We start from the raw sequence: 22,043 nt of genomic DNA, 5'->3' as shown, positions 1-22,043 counted from the left end.
TCTCTCCTAACAGCTGAGCAGCGCTCTCCTCTGAGAGTTCTTGAAGCAGAATCTCCCGAGACCATTTATCACTACTGGAGCTGCTGTCCCGCCACTTACGTCTTAGTTTGGTTTATTTATGCTTAGAGAACAATTGTTTGCCCTGTGCATGAATATATACATATTTGTGTGTGTGACGTTTTTTCCAAATAGAGCTCTCTGAAGAGTTAACTTTTAGTTCTGATTATTTGACATTATCTTCTGAGTTAAATTTAAATTGACTATTGAATATAACATAAAGCTGTAGATTCTTACATGTTTTGATATGATAAACACCCAGATATCGCTCTTGTTTTTTGTGTTGGGGATAGACCAATCGGTTTTTAAACAATAGCATAAAAACAGTCTCTGGATAAGGGGGAATGATTTTTGCCCATCAGTAGAGACTCTGGTCTAGAAAGGCTCCAAAGGGAGACTTCGGGTTAGATCATAGCTGTGACCCTCACTCTCCACGCAAGGCCCTCACCTGTCCCCACAAAGGGGCCACCTCAGAAGAGAGGGCTGTTCTTCCGGCCCTCTGCCTTCAGGCTGTTCGGCCTCCTGAGCGTGACATGCAGAGGGGCTGTTGGACTTCGTGGGACAGAGAACGAGCATAAATGGCAGCATGGCCGGTGCCCACCGATCTCGTGCCATTTGCCTCATACTGCCCTAGAATGAAGAATCTGGGTTTGTGATAGAACTAACTGTAAAGACCAGAGACGTGTTTTCACCTGTGGTGTGAGGAAACCAGTCTTACGACTTTATAATCATGTCGTATCTTTTCTATAAAGCTGACTTCCTTGATTTTTTCTAGTTCCATACTGCATACCTAAGCCTGTATTAATAATTATATATTACAAACTCATAAATATGCCATAAAGATATGTTGTGCATTCTACTTGGAATCATTTAAAGGTAGGCTGCTAGAACTTAGTTGTGAGATTTTTTTTTCCTAAGGTGTTATAGGCCATGCTTGGTGGCATTAAATTAAATGATTTTATTAAAATGTATTGGTGGAGGGCCGGGGATTTAGCTCAGTGGTTCCAGCGCCTGCCTTGCAAGCTCAAGGTCCTGAGTTCGATCCCCAGTACCAAAAAAAAAAAAAAAAAAAGTATTGGTGGCACTTTTATAAATGGGCTACTTTTAGATTAAGAACCAAACCTAAAACTCTCCTAACTGTGAATACTTAGTTTATCGATAAATTGCATTCTAGATTTGTGAGTGACAAAGCACTTGAACAAAATTATGGCATTTAAGAATTTATTTACATTTCTTCACTGTAAAAATGAAAAAGTATTGGTTGGTCTTAAAATCTGGTACCTTCATGATGAAACGAAATTTATTTTATAAGTGTTATGACTCTAATAAAGTATTCATTTGGTAAAAAAAAAAAAGTGAGTGCCTGTGTTAAGTTTCCCCCTGTAGCTGCCTCTTTCAGTCTGTCTCCTACTACATGGCCTCTGTTGGCCCATTACACCCTGTGCTGTGTTTAACCTTTGCACACATCACGGGACTCTGAACTCTTGTTTGGAACAATTTCCTTATTCTCAATGTACATGCCATATTCTCACAGGTAAAGAGGATATAACCCTTTCACTCTTCTGTGACATTTCCCTAAATGCTCTATAATCTTTCTTGTGAAAATTCTGAGGATTTCCTTATTTTAGAGAAGAAAAGAATAAAGTAAAAACAGATTGAGAGTCTTATACCAGAGAAGATTTTTGCCCTGATTGTGTTCTAGGCTAGAAGGTTTATTTTTCTTATTTTGAGTGTTTTAGGGTAATTCAATAGTTGATATTAGCTGATTTACATCTTCTTTTCTGCATTTTGAGTTCTGCTTGGGAGCTTCCTGCCAATTCTGCTGATTTAGGATTCTGCTAAACGTGTGGGCTATATGATCTTGGCCCACTCAAGCAGGAAAAGTTCTTAGTTTTCAGGGCCTTGTGTAGAACGAAAGTGCAGGGCCCCTTGTTCAAAAATTATGTGATGTCAAAATATTGATGACAGAGCACTAGATCAAGTGCCCGGCTCTTCCAAGTGCAGACCCACGAGACCCACAGGTCACATATCTTTCGGGGGGCCCACACAGGCCTGACTAGCTCTTTTCATATCAATAGAATTTATTTTTTGTCACCATGAAGGTTCCAAGTCAATGCATACAGCAAGTATAATTGGTTTGTTGAATTTCTAAAACAATAACTTTGAGCCTATAAGCCTTGTTACATCCACACATGGTTAGTTTAACTGTTTTTGTTCTGCAGGGTTGCAGAGTGTTAAGGCTGGTGTGTCATGGTGGCCTCCATGGAGATTTGCAAGGATGCATATATTGGAAATCCTGGGCCAGGCAGAAACTTGCCACAGGGGTAGAGCTGCCATAGGGAGCCATCACAAAGAAATGCCTAGAGGGGCTGCAGATAGGATGCCGCTGAGGTCTTAGGCATGTGGTGCCGGCTGGGGAGAGCGGCAGGCCTGGGACTCCAATGAGATGTCGCTGAAGCAGGGGCTGAGCCTTAAAAGGCCAGGGGTGCCAGGCTGCTGGAAGCCTGCATGTCTGGGGCTCCCCCATGGAGTCAGGGGAGATGATTCTCCAGGTTTAAGACTTCACGAATTTTCTGCTGGGTTTTGGACATTGTATGGAACCAGTAACCCCTTTCTCTTGCCTATTTCTGCTTTCTAGAGTGGGAAGTTTTATGCTATGCTTGGTCTGTTGTTATATTTTGGAAGTAGATAACTTTAATTTTGTAGGCTTGTAGCTGGAGAGGAATTTGCCTCAGGAGGTCTCATATCTTGATTCTAACCCCTACCTAATTTAGAGGAGATTCTGTGCTGTTAGAGAGGGGATGAGTGTACTTTGCATCCGAGAAGGACCTGGCTTTAGTGGTCCAGAATAGTTTGAAAGAGAATGGTTTGAATGTGCTTGTCCTCCAAAGCTCACATGATGGAAATAATAGGTAGTGTAATACTGGAGAGGTGGGGCTTGTAGATTTTTGCCCTCAGGAATAGACTAATATGCTTGTTGGGGGAGCAGGTTAGTAATCAGGAGAGTGGGTTTCCAATGAGAGAATGAGTTCTTCTCTTCCTCTGTCACAGACCTTCCTGCCTTTCTGCCTTCTGGAAGGGACTCTGAAGCAGGAAGCCTCTTCTCAGACGGGGCTTGCCCCTCCCAGCCTTCAGAACTGCAGGAAATAAATCCCTATGCTTGGTAAATTATCCAGGCTCAGATAATCAGTCACAGGACCACAAAAGGGACCATGATACTCAGGCTCCAGGTTTTTCATCAGCCCGAGGCCTTGTACTGTGATGCCTGTGCTTGCAGTGTTGGGAATGACATTGTGCCCATCTGACTTTGAGTGCCTGAGGTGATTTGCTCTTGTCCCAACATGCCCTGAAATTGTTTATTCCTCCTTAAAATACTTATTGTTATTTTTGATTGTTGGTTTTTGAGATGGAGTCTTGCTATGTATTTCAGGTTAGCCTTGAACTCACTACGTAGGCCAGGCTGGCCTTGTACTTGCGGCGGTTCTCCTGCTGTAGCCTCCCAGGTGCTGGGATCATAGGTGTGCACCACTGTACCCAGCGATACTTACTGTTATTTTTAAGATTCCTGACAACTTGTTGGCCAAGGGTGAGGAAGATTTGCTTCCCCATCTCCTGGCCCAGTGGTAGGAAGTTCTGCTTGAGCTTATGTTCTCCAACTTTCATCTCCAGGATGTTATGTGACCCAGAAGCCTCAGCCAGAAGTATCGGGGACCATGAAGATGGTGTCAGTAAAAGTGGCTTCATGGGTAGAGGTAGCTGTCTTTGTCTTTAGGCTTTTTCTACACAAGAAGTTTAGGAGAATGGCCAAGCTAACTCTGCAGCGGAGCTGTTAGACTAACCTCAAAATGATTCTGGATGAATTGGAACCACACTGTCATCCTATGTTCAGGACAAATCGGAGCTTGTGTAGGTGATTTGGGCTCTGAAGTTCATGGTTGATGACTGTGTGCCCTATATCACCGCAAGAGAAGGAAATAATTGTAGAATTTTACCTAGGGAGGGATCTAGAATTCATCCTCCTAAAATTGATGCTGGAGAGTATCTAGCATCATCCAAAACTTTTTCTGAGAAGATTATAATTACTGGAAACTTTATCATGTTGACTTACTTCCAGAATAAACTTGAGGAAATTGATTTTTCCCTGTTCAAGGAAGAGTTTCAAAACTTTTCTGTTTTGATGTAGTCAGCTGTCTTCCAATTATATAAATACAACCTCTTTCATTTTATTCTTATTATGTTTTATCTTATCTAGAACAAAGAAAGCTTCATGAAGGCACGAATGATTTTGTTTTTTCCATTGCATCTCTAGCATCTAGCAGAATCCCAGGTAAAAAAGTTATTCATTAAATATTTGTTGAATGAATAAATTAATGAATTATAGCAACTCAGCAGTGTTTCAGATTCATACATGATGGGGTGTTTCCAGGGTACAGGAGGAACAGTTTTATCTCCCTCACTGTAGGGAAGGAGACATCTCTTTGGAAAGAATTTAGCCCAAAGAAAGAAAGCATCAAGACAGACTTTGCATCAGTCCATTTTCTGTTGCTCATAGTGAAATACCATAGGCTGGGTAAGGAAGACTGTTTTTTTGGCTCGTGGCTCTGGAGGTCCCACGTCGAGGGTCTACATCAGATGATCCTTCGTGCTGGCAGAGGCTCAAGGAGGTGCAAGTCACCACATGCCAACAGACAGGAGTTCCTGTGCTTATCTGTCTCTTCTGGTCTCCCTCCTGCTTCTTTCACAGCCAGCAGGATCCACTCATGAGGACTCTCCCCTAATTGCCTTGTACCACCTGCCTCTCAAAGGCCCACCTCTAAGCACCATAGTGGGATTATATTATACCCTCTTAATATCTCACACAGAAGTTTCAACACTGGAATCCAGAGGCACACTCCTACTATAGCAGACCTTAATTTGATAAAAATGAGTATAGACCAGTATTTTAAAGGAGGAAGTATTTTGAGGATTGCAAAATGTTATCATTCAGTTTGAGCTCTAGGGCAAGGGAAGGCCAATTAAACTTCAGTGAAACCCAAAGAACTATAAATGAGTATCAGCTGGTCAATCCCAGCAGCTTCACAGTGGCAGCAGATAGCACTGGTATCTCTGTAGGGATGGCAGATGGCACCCATGTGGCACACAGAGCTGGCTGGTCCCCTTTGTCATCTGCACCTGGGGGACTGTGCTGGTGGGATCGCCCTCTGTGAGCAGAGCCCCGGGTGACACAGCTGGGGCAGAGGACATGGGGATGAGACAGGTGTCTGAGGTGATGCCCCTCTTTTGCCATGAAACACCCGCTTGACACCCCAGGGGGACCTCAGAGAGTTTGTGAAGTATTTGCGGAGGGACAAAGGCTTGCCAGTTAGCCCTGGAGGAGGAGGGAGACTGACTTTGGATGGTCAGGACCCTTCCTGCCTATTGTGTGTCCATCTTCCAGCCCCATAGGGTGATATATTCTGGCAAACCCGAGATAATGAAGAGAAGCTGATAGGGCTGGCGTTTTCTCTACCTGGAGATTTAGCACCGTGATCTGTGATGCCTTGGGACTGGGAAACCTAATTTACTCCACAAAAGCATAGCCTTTTACTGAATAAAAAATTCTCTATCACAATTAGGAAAAGAAATCTTCCTACAAGCCTCCTTTGTTTACCTAGAGTAAAACTTAACAGTTTTTTTTTTTTTGGTAGCGGGGATCGAACTCGCGTCCTTGCGCTTGCGCAACAGGCGGCGAAACCACTGAGCTAAATCCCCAGCCCAAGTAAAACTGAACAGTTTTTTTTAATGTGGAAAACATACACATCCAAAATATATACAAAAGTGCATAACATTGGGACTCCACACTAGCAGGAAATGCCTTATTCTATGTAACTTTTCCTCGCTCTTAATTTCCCAACTTCTTTCGTGCTCGAGCTCCTTTATGTGTTCGTCGGGGTCTCCTACGTGGGCGGAGGCTCTGCTCCCTCACCGTGAGACTGACTCATTTGCTTGGCTTCCCTTACATCTGCCGCACTGCTCATTTAAAAAAACCTGGGTGTGATTCCCACGCACGCTTTCATTTTCTATTCCCAGCCCCAGTGTTTACCCCACACGTCCAGTTTCATTCTCATCAGCTCCAGAGTGCTCCAGGCTGCAGAGCCGGTAAGCTCCTCCCCGCACCCCATCCTGGGTCTGTTACCCAAAGAAGTCCTCACTCTCCTAGCCCAGGAAAGCTGCTGGGGCTCCGTGTTCACCAGGCTTGTCAGAGCCAGCACACCACAAACAGGACACGTTTAGCATTAAGTTACGAAAGGCACACAACTGTGTATTCCTCGATTCTGTCTGATCTGAGTGTTTCTGGAAACAAGCAAATGACAAAGCATTTGATCTTGAAATGTGGCAGGGTAGGGAAGTAAATACACTGGTGCTCACCTTCCCTGGCCTGGGTTAACATGCTCTGCCCACAAAAGATCTGACTCTCAAAAATCAATTACTCACACTCAAGGTCCTAGGCTTCTCTTCTGTGATTTTGCCATCAGACGATGAGGTTAAGGACTCAGGGTGTCAGTGTTATAATCACTGTTTGTCATCTTGAAATTTACGACTGATTACTGGGCAAAAACAATAGTTTCCCTTTAATCCCACTGTGTTTCCCCTGCCCCCACTATCAGCCTTTTACACTTTGCTGGGCTTTGGGAGAATGCAGTGTTGGGATGTGAAGGAAGCTCAGTGGAGAGTAAAAGCTTTTTGTTTATTGGTCATTTCCCACATTCCCAAGACCAGCCTGCCCTGTCTTATGTGATTTTAGTTTTTCACATGCTTCTTGTGTGATTTTAGTTTTTCACATGGTAAAAATTAAGCACAAACTGATAAATAAAAAGGTGTGTGTGATCATGAAGTTTGCGTATTGGTTCTTGGCAGGAATTACAGGATTTCTGAAGAAGTTGCTGGGAAGGGAAGGGTGTGTGCTAGGTGACGGGAAAGGCTGTTCTGCTTTGTGACATCCAGATTAAATGAACACTTAGGATAAACAGACAGGCTAAAGAGGCTCTGTCACTCTGACTAAGCTTCTGAGACAAAGTAAGAGGTATCAGATGAGCTGAGCATGTTGAAAGATTGGGCTGCACGTGTGAGCTGATGGCACTCAGGCTCTGTAGCCAAGGGCAATGTGAGGTGACTCTCCTCACAGACTTTGCATCCTGCAAGATGTGGCGGCCTGAAAAATAGTAGAGTCATCAGACCCTGAGGAGGGATGCAAAGCTGCATGTTTGCTTTCTTTTTTTTCCAAGATAAATTCCAAGGGTTTATTGCACCAATTGCCATAGAAAAAAACAACACATGAACAAATTTTAAGAAAAAATTTCTATAGGTTGACCTTGGTATCTATTCAATTGATCAAAAATAAAATTTCTATTCTACTTTTTTCTCTTTCTCTATCAATTTTTCTCAAGGAAGCTTTAATAATAACAAATCCCAGAATTTTCTGCTTTTAGCCACCACTTAAATTTAAGCATATTGTATGTAATCTCACTTCCCAAGTAGATGGTTCACCAAAGTTTGACATTTAAAAATTGATATTTAGAGTGGGCTGTTGGATTTAGGCAAAAATTATATTAAAATATCTTCTCTCCCCAAGCACAGTAAAAACAAATGATTTGTATTAATCAGAGAAGCTAAAGACTTGTCCAATTTCATGGCTAAAGTGTGCATGAACAAAATAATCCCCAAACTACATTACTAATGAAAAAACTCAGACATTTAAAACAATTTGGTTGTTACTATATTTTTTAATGTATCACCAGCTTTAGTGAAGAACCTAGAAAGCTACAGACTCTATTTTTATAAAATCTGAGGACCTAATCAAAAAAGCCCAAACTACAATTTAGTATCATTCAGCAAGTGGGGGCATTTCCTCCCTCCAAAAAATTTAATTCTGAAAAATACAGTTAAGTTTAAAAAGTTGCAAAGTGTAAACAGCAGTTCCATAGTATGTGAAAAGATTATAGCTACTTTTGTTAAAAAACCCCAGCACATTTCAGAAAAATGGATTGGAGCCTTTCCAAAAGCTATTTAACACTGATAAAAATAAAATACTTTGGAATTATGCACAAGTATGGAAGCTACATTTAAAATTTTCATTGTCACGTTTAAAACGCACACAATTACCTTTACATTCATATCACAGACCAATTTGTTTTAAAAAAGTGGCAGTGTGCTAGGAGAGAAACATCTCGGGTCCACTGCGGCCCTTCTGCTCCTTCAGGCTTCCCTGGCTTGCTTGGAAAAGCAACACGCTACAAAAGCTTCACTCAGCGGGTGAGACTCAAAAGTTGAAGAAACCCTAAAGGTCTCCCATCAACTGGGGTGGATTTCTTTCGTTTTTAAATTTTTATTCTTTCTTGTTGTGGTCATGGGAGAGGGCAGAGTCCTTTTCTGGCCCAGTGGCCCAGGCAGATAGAACCACATGGTGAGCAGAGGTTTTCTTTCTCACTTTTGGGAAGAGGTTAAATTTCAAACAAAGAAGACTTGAAGAGTAGGTGTTTAGAGGAAGCTTACGGGGGCAGCAACATTCTCGGTCTGTTTTGTAGGCAACAGACGTGAGGATCAGGCTCCGACTAGAATCCTGCCACTGAGGCAAAGCTCCATGCATGCCCCCACGCAGTTCCCAACAGGCTTCTTCCCAAGAGGGAGCCTGGAACACGATACCGTTAGGGACGAGTTTTCTCTGGTTTGGGGGCTAAATATTTCGTGTGTGTTGAGAATCAGCCATTTAAAGCTCAGTTTCCCCCGGATGGGGCTAATTTTCATATGCTCCTGGGTCCACATCTGAAGAGAACTGACTTTGTATGGAGTGGTTTTCTCTGAAACCCTGGAAGGAGGTGAATGAGGCCAAGGGCCTACAAGATGCAGACAAGAAGGCCGCTAGACATGAAGCTAATGCTGTAAGCTGGTGCCTGGTGCAGAGGGAATGGCTGCAAATCAGCTTTGCTTTGATGGCTTATTCACGCACAGGAAGAGCACACCCTGGTCAGCAGAGCTCCGGGGAGGGTGTGTTCTTTTCCTGGAGTTTAACAGCAAATATTAAAAAAGAATGGGAAACTTCAATTCTGTGAAAGATGTCAAATAAAAGTGAAAAGTCTTATGAGCCTTGAAGCACCCACTGACTTCCACATAGCAGAGGGGAGGCAACAGCAGAGGGGAGGTAACAGCGCCGACCTAGCCCTGAGAAGTGTTGCCACGAGTCTCCACTGATGCAGCTGCAGACTCTCTCGCCTGAACAACTGACTTATATTTGTAAGGAATACAGAGAGGGTCGGTCTTATGACACTTGATGGTTAGGGTCACAGTTTTATCAAAGGTCAAGGCTGAGGTCTTCCCAGCTCCCCAGGAGAGCTCCCTCCCCTTCTCAGGATGAAGGACACGACACGTAGGGAGGACTGACGTGCTAGCAGTGTTTGGCTTTACTAGATCCGCTCCTGCCTTTTCCTAACCAATGTTTAAAAGTGTGTTACTGTACTCTAGATATGAGGATGTAGTCTGTTTCATGGTCAGCAAACTAAACTTCATTTATAGTAACAGAAAATTGAAGGTTTTTAAAAAGTGAACTGGAATAATAATTCTTCACTTTGGTAAGCTTTATGTGATGATCAAGTGAATTTCTGGAAAGATGTTTTGAGAAGAATATAGGAATTAGAAGGTACAGAAGTGATAATGTAAAAATTAAAATTGGATATGGATTGTTCTAAGATATTTAAACTAACTGTGCTCATTGCTTATCCTGTGAACTGCTGCAGATTTCATTTCCCACCCAGACAGCTGTGCTTTAGTCTTCCAATGAAGCATCCACCTGAAAGCAACAATGCAAAACAAATGGTGGAACAACTGTTTCTGTTTGCTTTTCTTGTGGTTTTGATGTCCCAGAGAGCTTATTCCTTTCTCTTTCAGCTGAGAATTTGTTTTTCTTCTTCCAAGGAAGAACTGAGCTTTGTTAAGAGTATTTGAGCCACACAAGGAGAGTGTGTTAGTTACTTTTCTTGTTGCTGGGACAAAATACCTGACACTCAAAGTTAAAGGAGGAAAGGTTTATTTAGCTCACAGTTTGCAGAGGTTTCAGTTCATAGTTGGCTGGCTCCAAGGCAGGGTGGCTTGGCAGAGGGGCATCACAGAGGAGAAACGGTTCATGATGGGAGAAGGTAGCAAAGCAAGCAAGAGGCTCTTTCTATCCCTTATATCTTATCCAGGCTACTCAGGGCAGTCAGCACTCACACCCTTAATCCTAGTGCCCTTGAGCCTAGCATTGCACCATGAATCAATTACAGCATCATGCACTCTAGATCCAGCCACATGTGAAAAAGCCCTGCCTATGACTGCCTGGGGCTTTGAGGGGTGGCGTCTAGACAAGCCGTAACAGAGAATGAATGTTAGCAATAGAAATCAACAGAGGCAGGTCATTAGATTTAATCCTGGATATAAAAACAAAAGAATATTACTTTAAAATAGCATGAGTTTGTAGGAAAGTATTATTTCTAGGTACCGAGCTTGTTACATCATTGTTTTAAACTCATGAAAAGCTGGGAGGCTGAGGCAGGAGGATCACAAGTTCAAGCCCAGCCTGGGCAACTTAACAAGTCTCTCTCAAAATAAAAAAGGGGATTGGGATATAGTTCAGTGCAGAGGCCCTGGGTTCGATCCTAAGTACTGAAAAAAAACCCCAATGAGAGTATAATCAAATATTGTAGACAATAGACACCACCTAATGAGGCCGGGGGGAACAGGCTGAAGGTGTGCTTCATACGTGAGCCCGGCAAGCTGCCTTGCCCATAGGAGGTCCAACTTTTCCACGCTCCCCATGTGACTTCAGTGGGCTGTACTCAAGGGCTTTCCCATGGTTTCCTCATCCTTCCAGTCATCGTTCCTGAAACCATACTGACTTTGCACCTACGTCAAAGCTAATCTTAGGAAATACTGATGGCCGTACTACTCCCCCAAGCCTCTAGGGTTTGTCCCAACAAGTTATAAAACTTAGATCCTCAGGGAACATCCAAGGCACGATATTCTGAAGGTGAAGTGGCACTGCTGGGAGACAGCTTCAGTTGGACATAGCTTCAGCTGCCTCTCTTAGAAGCAGAGGCAGACAGGGTACAGTGTCCAGCCAGATGTTGCCAGATGTTGGGGGGAAACCTAAACCATACTGTTTCAGTCTGTGCAATATATACTAGTCTTTCCTTTGAATTCCAAAAATTAAAAATTAAAATGAAATAAAATGGAAGCTGAGATTACTTGGTGAATTTTCTACTCCTTTTCGACGGGTCTAATTCAGCGGACAAGACACCTCTAGGATTTCCATGCTGCTTGTCTGCTGCAGAGAGAGAGGAGGAATCGGACTCCACAATGGACCCAAAGTCCTGGAGAAGAGTGCCCATGGCAAACAAGGCCTTATGATTCCGCTAAGATTCGGGATGATGGACACCTGCATAGTTCCGGAAGTACAAAGTCCATATCCGGCAATGAGAAGTCCAAGGAGGCAGGATTATGGGGCTGGTAAACAGAGACAGAAACTAAGAGGGAAAAATAACAAAGACATTACTGCAAGTTAGCTGCAAAGCAAATGCCTCAAAAAGGGAAAATATTTATTTCAATGACGTACATAAGAAAAAAAAATGTATGACAGGAAATGCTAAGAGCCGAATGAAACAGTCGTATCCTGGGTGTGGAGGAAGCCATGTCTGATGAGAATGCAAAGGGCCAAATCAAATAATACTCCGATTAGCAGGCCTAATAGAGAACCGAAAAGTTGACATTGTAAACAGTATTTCATATTCCAAGTTAGGGGAATCCTTATCCAGCATGAGAGTGACAGTTCCCCATAGACATCATGTCTTTTTTTGCTTCTTTTTTGATAAACGAAGCAGAATAAAACAAGACGGGATTTCTGTTACAGAACTTATGGCAAATACCCTTTGGATGATGGTATGTGTTGGGAATGAGAGTCCGAGTCCTCTTAGAAGGGAGAAGAACGGTGCAGTTGTCCCGGTCTGCAGGCAGCTGCGGGAAGGAGCAGCAGAGGAGGGCCCACCTGCGGGCCTGTAATGGGGCAGGTGCTGGGACTCCTCCAGAAAGTGAGAGGCTGACAGCTGGCACATCGCACTAAGTGGGATTACACGTTTCCTTTTGAGGGTGACGTACTCAGGGAGAAGACTGACACAGAGTACCACCAGCCCAAAGTTCTGCCCTGTTTCCACGTGTGAGAGCTGGCGTCAGACACAAGGCATGCGCAGAGGCACTCAAGCTTAGTGAGGGTGGCAAGGGCTGACCAGGTCAGAGGGTGCAGAGCCGAGGCTGGCCTGCCTGGGGCAGGGGGAGCACATCACAGAGCTCCCCCCAGCACAGCACCTGGCTCCTTCACCTGGATGCACGTGTGTCCCCGCGGATACTCAGACAGCATCTTACTTTTAAGGTACAGCTCCTGCAGGCTGTCTTCTAGATGTATGATGGAAAATTGCAGAATGGACGGAAGTAAACTGAGCACCTGACTGGAGACCAGGATGTCTTGGCCCACCTTCACACTGTTATCATTTTCCTCTGACACGTGGAGGATGCTCCACTTTTCCATGTCTGTGACAGCTACAGCTGTCAGATGATGCACCGTGTAGACCAGATCAGCCAGCAGGTGCTGCTTCAGCTTCTCCTCACTGCTGGTCCCCTGAAGCCCCAAGTCAGGCATGTATGTGGGGCAGAAACCCACCAGAAGTGAGCGGCTGAAGTTTCTTATAGTGGGTTACTGATGTTCTGAGATCTTAGCAGCTCCACTTCTGAAGGACCCTTCTGTCCTCTTACTACTATGGCCCAGACCTGTGTGGCTGAAGCCCACGCTTCGTCGACACTGTCTCCAAGAGTGCTGTCAGAGCTTTTGTCTCCTTCAACCGTGAAGCCAACCTTCCTGCCAGCATCCCCATGGGGCACATCAGCAGTGACCAGGAGGCTGGAGTCCCAAGGACACACCTGTCCAGAGCAGGTGCTCATGAAGGTCCTTCAATGTCTTTCAAATGCCTACTTTTCCCCAGTGCTCTCCAGACTCCTGGGCAAGGTTGGCAGGTGCCCTAGGACGAACAGCTTGGTGGAGCCAGCATCCAGCAGCACCTGTCACTGCAGCAACAGTTCCGACGATGCCTCTGTCCTCAGTCACACCCCTTCTGTACTCACCTTCCCCCATGTCAGAGGGCCAGATCTGAGGATAGCCACACTCTTCTGAAAGGCAGCTCTAGAGAGGCACCCTGAGGCCCGCCGGTCCCATGTCAAGCCTCCGAGGTTCCAGCTGCCTCTGGATGCTGTTCACAGCCCTTTAGCCTCTCCATTTTTTCCGTTCGGCTTTCACAGTCAGACTCTGAAGACACAGAGCATCCAATCTGGAAAGTGACTTTTCTGTAGGAGGCTCCTCCCAGGGCTGTCTGTCAGAGCTCAGCCAGGCATCAGATTGCTCTGGCAGTTCCTTAGGCACCTCCTCGTTCATCTCCACCTGGACAGTTTGGGGGTCAATTTTGATCCCTGCTCCTGGACCCTTAAAGCAGGGAGGTGCTGAGAAGCCAGCTGGGGGTGCTGGTTTCTCACTGTCTCCATCCCCACAAAACATGCCCTGTGGGGTCCAAGCAGTCTAGTGCTGGCTCAGGAACCCCCTGCTGCAAGCCTCAGAGCTCTGCGATGGCCTCCTGCTTCCTTCTCTGTCAGGTCTAGCATCCAGGTCTCTTGTGTCAGTGCCATCTGAGGCCCCAGCTATCCCTGTGGTACCAGGACCCCTTCTCTCTGCCATCCTCCACCTTTCCTTTCTCCAAGGCTGTTCCAATCTTGCTGCCATTGATAACCTGGTCTCCTTCACTGTGATTTCCATTCCAGGTCTGCTGGTTCTTTGTGGAAGCTTGCATATTTGTGAGTTCCTAACATGGAACTCTGGAAATCATGTAATTTCCAGCCTTGTGCATGGGTTAGTGATGCCAGCCAGTAACTTCCAAAGTAATATGCTCGGCATGCTGCAAGCATATTGCTTGTTCCCATGTAGCTGGGTTATGCTTTCTGAAACAGGAACTTGGGGCACTTTTTAGAGATGGGACCTACATATGTGTAAACTGCAAAGCTCAAAGATGATTCTGATATCCCACTTTAGCTGGCTAACAAAAACAAGCAGCAAGCAAGCAAATAAACAAACAAACAACATGTCCCATGAAGACCATTTTATAAAGAGATCTTGAAACTAATTTCTTTCTTTCTTCTTTTTTGTTTTTCTTGTACTATGGCTTGAACTCAGGACCTTTACCCTAAGGTAACTACTCAGACTTTTCATTGTAGTTTGAGAGTAGGTCTCGCTAAGTCCTTAAATTGCCCAGCCTGGGCTCTAACTTGTAATCATCTTGCTTTAGCCTTAGAGAGTGTTGGCATCACAGGCATATATAACCATGCTCAGCTTGAAACTTTTCTTAATATGTGTTTGAATTCTTGCAGTATTAGCTACTCTAACTTATTCTTCAATGTAGACTCCACAGGCCAAATACAAAGTATATTCCTTTTTGTTTTCAAGTATGCTAATCACCCACCTTGAACATTACATGTATGTCAGGATTCTGAACAGCTTTTTAAATTTTCACAACTCTTTCTGAGTATGGTGTCAGTTTTATAATTTATCTTCTTGCCAGAGGAACAAGAATGATTTAGCATTAACTGTTTCATAATTTATCATAGGTTTAGTGTTCTTCTTTATCTCCATACAAATACTTACAGTTTTTTTTTTTTAGCTTTTACAGATTTATTGATTCATAGACAAAACTGTCCATGGATTGAGTTATATGATCTCCATACATGTGAAAGATTTCTTAGATTTTTTTTTCAGTCTTGGTTGAAAAAATAGTTGCAGAATCAAGTGATTTTTTCCTACGAAAAGAATTCTAAAATTTTCCTGTGCCAATAATACTCACCTTGTGCACTAAAACAATAATCTCAAGAATTAGCTTAAGCTTTTTCAGGAAGAACATCTAAATATTAATTACTTCAAAGTCCAAATCAACATTTTGCTTGGACATAGAGTTAGATTATATTTTGCAGTATATTTGACAATATGATGCCATATGGGACTTTATTTGACCAAGTGAGTGTCTGTTATTTATATCTTGCAGGTGTCTGGGATGCGACATTGTTCAAAATCTTTTGGTCTGTCTCTCAGAGTTCCACTGTTGCAAAAGTGTAACTTAAGCTTTCATAATCTTCTAGGACACTGGCACTTCATCCCTGTTTTACAGAGTAGGGTTCAATTGAGTGCAGTGTGGGACATTTGACTGCCATCAGGGCCCAGGGAGGGCTCATGGGCCGCACGGGTGTACCCCCACTAGACCACAAGGCACAACTGCACATCAGACCCAGCACCGCCCTTGAAAAGCACCCCCTTTGCCAAGCATGTTCTGGAGCCACAGCCAAGAGATGTTCTTTGAATCAGCATCATGGAATACCGACTTCTTAGGAATCAGTCGTTTCCTCAGCTCTGACCATATCATAACAACTCTTTCCCAGAGCTGCTAGGATGATTGATCTTTGAGGACAGTGAAGGCCGAGGCAGCAGTCATCCTGTACCTTTCTCTGGATTTTTGTGTATTAAGCCAAATCAGTAGAATGATATATACTTAGATCATATCACCATGCTCTGCCATTCATCTGAATTTCTTTAAAAAAAAGACTTAACAGTACATCTTCAGATTTCACAAAGGTCTAACATTCAAAAAAAAAAATATCTGAAAGTTCTTCACAATAGCTTTTGCTGAGTGGCTTTTCAGAATATAGCCATTATGCTGTTCATATAAATAAACTTCCTAGGAACTGATGGTCAGTGATTCCTCCTTCTATGAGACTATTCTGCTATTAAACACATTTTGCTAAAATTTTTATTTTGACTGCTAAAATTCAATATTTAGCCAATTCTTGCAGGTTTTATTTTCACTCATCATAATTACATTATTTTTCTCTATTTGCACTTCCCCCAATTTTTTTTTTTGTCTGTTATTTTTTTTTTTTATACCGGGGATAGAACTCGGGTCCTTGCGCTTGCGCAGCAGGCGGCGAAACCCCTGAGCTAAATCCCCGGCCCTTTGTCTGTTATTTTTGAGACAGAGTCTCACTGTGCAGTTCAGACTGTCAGTGAAGTCACTATGTAGCCCAGACTGGCCTCAAACTCATAGCAATCCTCCTGCCTCAGCCTCCGGAGTGCTGGGATTACATGTTTGTAATCCTAGCACCATGCTGGGCTTCTCCAATTTTTTTGATGTTCTATTTTTTTTGTTTTTTAATTTGTTATTACGTCTGAATTCAAATGTTGAGTTTGGAAGTGTTCTTGTTTTTATTTTACTTATTACTCAATTGAACAAATGCTTTTTGAGGTCTAGGTTCCACCCACAGCCCTTGGCTTAGGAGTGGTGTTGCTTAGAAAACTGCACAAAAAGACTCTTTTCCTGTGTCTTAAAGACTTAGAGCTTGCAATCTTTTATTGTGAGCTGTCTTGAAATATTTTGGAAAATGTAAGTGTGAATCTGTTTCCCATGTTTGTGTGCTTCTGTGTTGCCTTGATCTCTCTCTGTCTTGCAGGATCTCTCTCCAGCTGTCTCCAAGTCTGCAGCCCAGAATGCTGCTTCTGGGCACACGCTCTTGGGGTGCTTGTGTCACCTGTTGTTTTCTTCCTCCCTTGGCTTCTTTTGTAGATGGAGCTCTTGGGACATCTCCCTGCTGCCATCTCCCTTTCCGCTATTGTTGCCTTCTGCCTGTGGCTGCTCTCCTTTCTGAGTGGCACTATGACCACCCTAAGCAGGGCTGTCCTGCCAACATGGGTTGGAGCGTCTTCCCTGGCTTCTGCTCCTTACCTCATTCTGTCGTGGTAAACTTCAAAATGATGCCTCACTCACCCAGGGTTGTGCAGAGATTTCTGGAAGAGAACCACTTCTCGGTTCACAGCTCACTCTCTGTAACTCTGACTTAAGTCCTTGCTTCTGGCCATCCAAATCCCCTGGAATTCCTAGCATCGCTTAGGTTTGTATTTTATATCAATGCATTCAATGTACTATGTTAACTAATTGTGTTGAATAAGAATAAGCTGAGTAGGATTTCAAACTTTTCCTGCTATTGTCAAAAGCCTTTTCCTAGCATACTCCTCATTGGCCAGGACTTCAAATAGAGTAATGGCATTTCGTATCACACTGATTGAAGTCTTTGATGAAAACAACAGTTAATGGTTTAGTGATTCTCAGAAAAAGACCACATGATTATCCTCCCAAAGCCCTTATTCACTTGTTTTGGGGAATTAGGAAGGCAAATTCTAATTTTTATTGATGAGTTGGCTTTTGGTGAATTATGTTATACTATCTGATAATTATCACGAGAGAAAAGGTAGTTAATATGCTCTGTTTCCAATACTCAGTCAATAAAACAATTAACTACCTGCAAGCAAATTGAGGAAACTTGTCATGTTAGCTAGCATTTTCGTTCAGAGAATTAAGTGTTACACTAGGGAGAGGGAGAATTTCAACTAACATAAGCAATGGAAAGAAAATTGTTTTATAGAAGGAGGTAGAAGCATTTCAAACTCTCAGTTATCTTTTTGGTTATCCAGTTGGTGCTCCTTGGAGACCCCTGGAAGCATTTTGTGGAATTATTCATTAAAGTCAGTACTGCAGCTAGGCTTTGAATTCTGTAGCCAGATCAGAACACTGTGCTGATGATTAGGGATAGGGTTCCAAAGTGGATATGTCTTAGACATGTGAGAAATTACCATGAAATGTACCTAAAAATGATTTAGCCTAGCATGTAAAAGTTCTTTCTAGGACTCCGGGAAACGGCTTATTTTTAGAATTACCAAAGAGACCCTTATCTGTCAGGAGAGTAGAGTCACTTTCAGGGTCAGATAAGGGATTAATAGAAACCAGACCACACCAAGTAGTTGGGGGAAGGGAATGGAGGTCCACTGGGAGGGCCAGAGGAAGAGTCACTGTGCAGTCTGCCTGATGTATCCATGAAGCAGAGGAGTTGGAGCCTGCAGAGAATTCTGCAGAGCTGAGTACCCTCAACACTGCAGTAGAACTATGAAGTGGGCTTAGGGAGTGTCCCATAGCAACCAGCTGCATCTGTAGAATTATGGCCTCATCCAGCTAAACATTAGCTGGACAGCAGAACTGATGATTGGGAAGACTAGCAGGACATAGAGTGCAGAGTCGATACCCAGCAGACAGTTCTATCACTGTCCTTTCCAAAATATGGTTTTGCAGTATGGTTTGTCAGGTGCATGCTAGGCAAGCACTCAGCCACTGACCTGCACCCTCAGCCCTTTTGATTTTTTATTTTATTCTGAGATATGGTCTCACTATATATCCCAGACTACCTTTGAACTTGGAAACCTCTTGGCTCAGCCTCCTAAGTAGCTGGAATTAAACCATGCCTTGCTTTCTATTTCTGTTCTTCACAGTGTCTTACCACAGAGATTTCGGAATGTGATAGCTCTGCTTCACATCTGCCTTCTACTGTTGTGCAGATTCCTGTTTGACCAATTCTTAACTAAGAAATATTCAGAGGAAGGAACACTGGAAAGTGTAGTCCCCAGCTTAACCAAGTTCTCACATCAAGAGCAAACACACTTTTTTGTACTGTAAAAGATGTTGTGGGTTCTGTCCAGAGGAGGCAGTGTGATGGACAGAGTTTCCACTATCCTGTAGGCTCCCCAAGGCCATGGGCACAAATACTTATTTCATGATGATAACTCCTAATAAAGAGCTACCATGGTGTCTGGCTCAGGGTAGTTGCATTAAATACACATCAGGTGAAAATAATTGATGATTTTAATTCGGAAGCCCTGAGTTCAGTTCAGCTGTACCAGTTATCTGTCTCTGCCTTGCAGCATCACACTTAACCTTCTGTATTCTCCTTTGTATCACACAGGCCCAAAAGACTGAAAATCACACTTTTTAGAGACCCGTGCTGCAAAGATCTTAAAGTGGCAGCTGGAGAGAAGCCTTGTTTCTTCTGCTTCTGGATTCAGCAGCAGCAGAAGCAGTGGCAACTGTGGGCTCCAGCTGTGAAAGAAACTTCAGATGTGCTGGCTCCCAGCTTCCTGTAGGAGACGTGTGGGTCCCCATATTTCCATTCAGTTGGTACCATGCTCATTGGTTCTCAGCACCACTATTTTTATGTTCATCAACTCTGGGGACTGTAGCCATTCTCTGCTGTTACTGATCACCTTCTCCTTTTTCTCACCTAGCTCTTCTAATGCTTCGATAATTCTTTGTATTAAATCACCTTCAGTTGGCATAGGGACAGTTTTTGCTGTTATCTGGCCAGATCCATATTGAAGCAACCTTCTACTAGCCTTGAAACCTTGAACATTTGATTCTCAGTGACCTCAGCTGGAAAATGATAGTAATATATCCCATACTATTGCAAATGTCCAGTGCAATAATGTTTGTGAAGGTGCCTGGAAACTGCTTTGAATGTATAAGATATTATTAGGTAACAATAGTATCTATTAGATATTAGATTAGTAGGTAGTAGTATAAACTACTTTGTGTGCATAAATTATTATTAGGTGTATTAGTCAGTGTTTATCAGAGAAATAGATATAATACAAGATATACAAATATATAAGAATTTAGAAGTCTGGCTTACAATGGCCACCCACAGAGATAGATGTGGAAGAGTGCAGAGGCTCTGTCTGCACACTGGAGACTCAAGGATCCAGTCAAAGGTCTGGAGCTCATGGCAGTGTCCCATGTGAGTCTGTATCAGGAGGCCAATGGGTCTGTAATGGAAGGCCAGCGTCTTCACTGGAAGCCGAAGAGTCTGCTCTGGAAGCCAGGAGATGGTGTCCAAGGCAAAGACAAAGACTGGAGCTCCTCCAGAGAAACAGAAGCAGATCTCTCCTTCCTTATTTCCCCTTTATACCATCCAGGGGACAAGCTGCCCTAGGGTGGGTCTTCCATACCCTAGGGTGTGGAATTGCTGAGCCAATTTAGTTGAGCTTCTCTTACTCAAATTGAGACAACCAATCAACCATCACATTAGGTAAGATGGTTTTTCTACAGGGAAAGTGGTAAAATGTTCCAATGCATCAGCTCTGCTTTAGGTAAATAGTGTACTTCTTCAGCCCCAAGGTTCCTTCCATCAGATACAGATAGGCATATTAGATGAGCTGTGTCATGGAAAGCTAGTAGCTTAGTGTCTGGCATATTGTAAGAGCTCAGTGTTGCTATTACTCTATGCAAGTGGAGGGAATACTGTAGGAGGGTAGTGGACTATGGGCAGGAGCCCATGATGTATGATGAATGATGTATGAATGATGTATGAATGTATGAATGTATGAATGTATGATGTATGAATGATGTATGATGTATGATGAATACAAGGGGAATCAACAGGGAATAGGAGCGAGCAAATGAGACAAAACAGATCAACATAAAGTAATTTACTTCTGTGATCTAAAAAACAAAACAGAAGTATATACACTTGGGGGATTTTGAAAAAAGAAAAAGGGGAAAACCACTTCTTCAAAGCTTGGAATATCAAAATGTTGATCTAGTGTTAATCTTAAAAAAAATTTATTGTTTATTCATCATTAGAATGTAATAAATATTCATTGTAGATAAATTAAGAAACATAAAAACACAAGAAGAAAAGAATACAATACTCTAATTCTAATATCTATCTAGATATGACTATGTTAATATAATAAAACAGATGTGTACTCTCCTGCAACACCTGGTTTAGGTAGTGTATGAAATGTTTGTTTCTTTTTAAATAAATCAGTGACTTGTGAAAAGCTAAGCGCCCACTGAGGACACATCTCTTGAGTCTAACCTACTATCCCAATTTCAGATTAGGTAGGACTTGTACTTTTGCCCACTTCATCCAACTAGAATTTTTTAAAAAATAGTTAACATCTGTGTTGGGATTTGAACTGTTGCTCCTGTGTTCCTCAAAGTGGGGATGGAAGGCCATGCACTAGGGACTCCTGCTCCCAGTGTTGCCTGCCATGAGGGCCAGGGTGGCACTTCTCAGCTCTCTGCCATTCCGGGTGGAACCCACCGTGTGACTGTGCCTTACCGGAGGGAAATAAGTGGCAGCGATGTGCATCACTTTTGCTTCAGTGGGGTTGAGAATTGAGTTTGGATCTGTTATCTTTTCTGTCTGGACCCCGGGGGACAGTGAAACCCTAGCATGGGAAGTGCCCAGATCCCTGAGTGGTCATACAGAGAACACCTTGTGGCAGACAGATAATGCATGTATTAGATTTGTATTAGTGAGGAATAAGTATCCACTGAGTTAATTCACTGAAATCAGCATTATCCTAATTACATACCCAAACCCCCATTTCTGCTTCTTCCTCCCCACCCCCTGCCTCTTCTTCCTCCTCTACTTTGCTCTTATATATATTCATCTTCACTTTTTTCAAACCTCTTAACACAGTGTCTTGTACATAGTAGGCACTTAATTAAGTAAAATTAGGTATGACTCTTGGCCTAACATCTGAACTTAAAAAGTTATCTGAGCTTAAAAAATTTCAAGGAAACATATGGAAAAAATGCAATATTCTTAGGATACAGTAGAGCCTGAATAGAAGAAAAGTTGTATGATTGCTACAAAAAGAGACATATAAACATAAGTTCAAAAAAGGAGAATCATTCTCTATTTCCAGAGGCACTTAAAAAGGGAAAATTGAGAAAGGAGGCATTTTTGTGGGTGGCAGGGCAGGTCTTAAAATTGAGATTGCCTTCTCTTTTCATTGTCTTTCTTGCTGACTCCTTTCTTTCTTGCAGTTATCCAAACTTTTCATGCCCTTTTAAGCACCACAGAGCTCTCTTCAATTAACGCAAGTGCACCAGACAGCCACCATCCTGAGGACTGGCCCTGACATTTGATAGGTAAAGGATAGTGGTGAATGTTGCAGACCTGGTGGATGGCAGTGTCCCGCCTGGTCTCTGTAGAGGTGTTTTTCTCTGGAA

At 43.0% G+C, this 22,043-nt stretch overlaps 1 pseudogene; it reads right to left on the bottom strand.

Moving 5' to 3' along the window:
- Window positions 1–10,426: 10,426 nt before the first annotated feature.
- On the bottom strand, window positions 10,427–13,952 carry LOC147828931 (folliculin-interacting protein 2-like; annotated as a pseudogene).
- Between the last annotated feature and the right edge of the window lie 8,091 nt (window positions 13,953–22,043).

The sequence above is a fragment of the Heterocephalus glaber genome, unplaced genomic scaffold (genome assembly GCF_053883595.1).
Source record: "Heterocephalus glaber isolate CG9 unplaced genomic scaffold, H.glaber_assembly_v1.0 deba00000818, whole genome shotgun sequence".
NCBI classification, from domain to species: domain Eukaryota; kingdom Metazoa; phylum Chordata; class Mammalia; order Rodentia; family Bathyergidae; genus Heterocephalus; species Heterocephalus glaber.
This window is presented reverse-complemented; position numbering and strand designations above follow the sequence as displayed.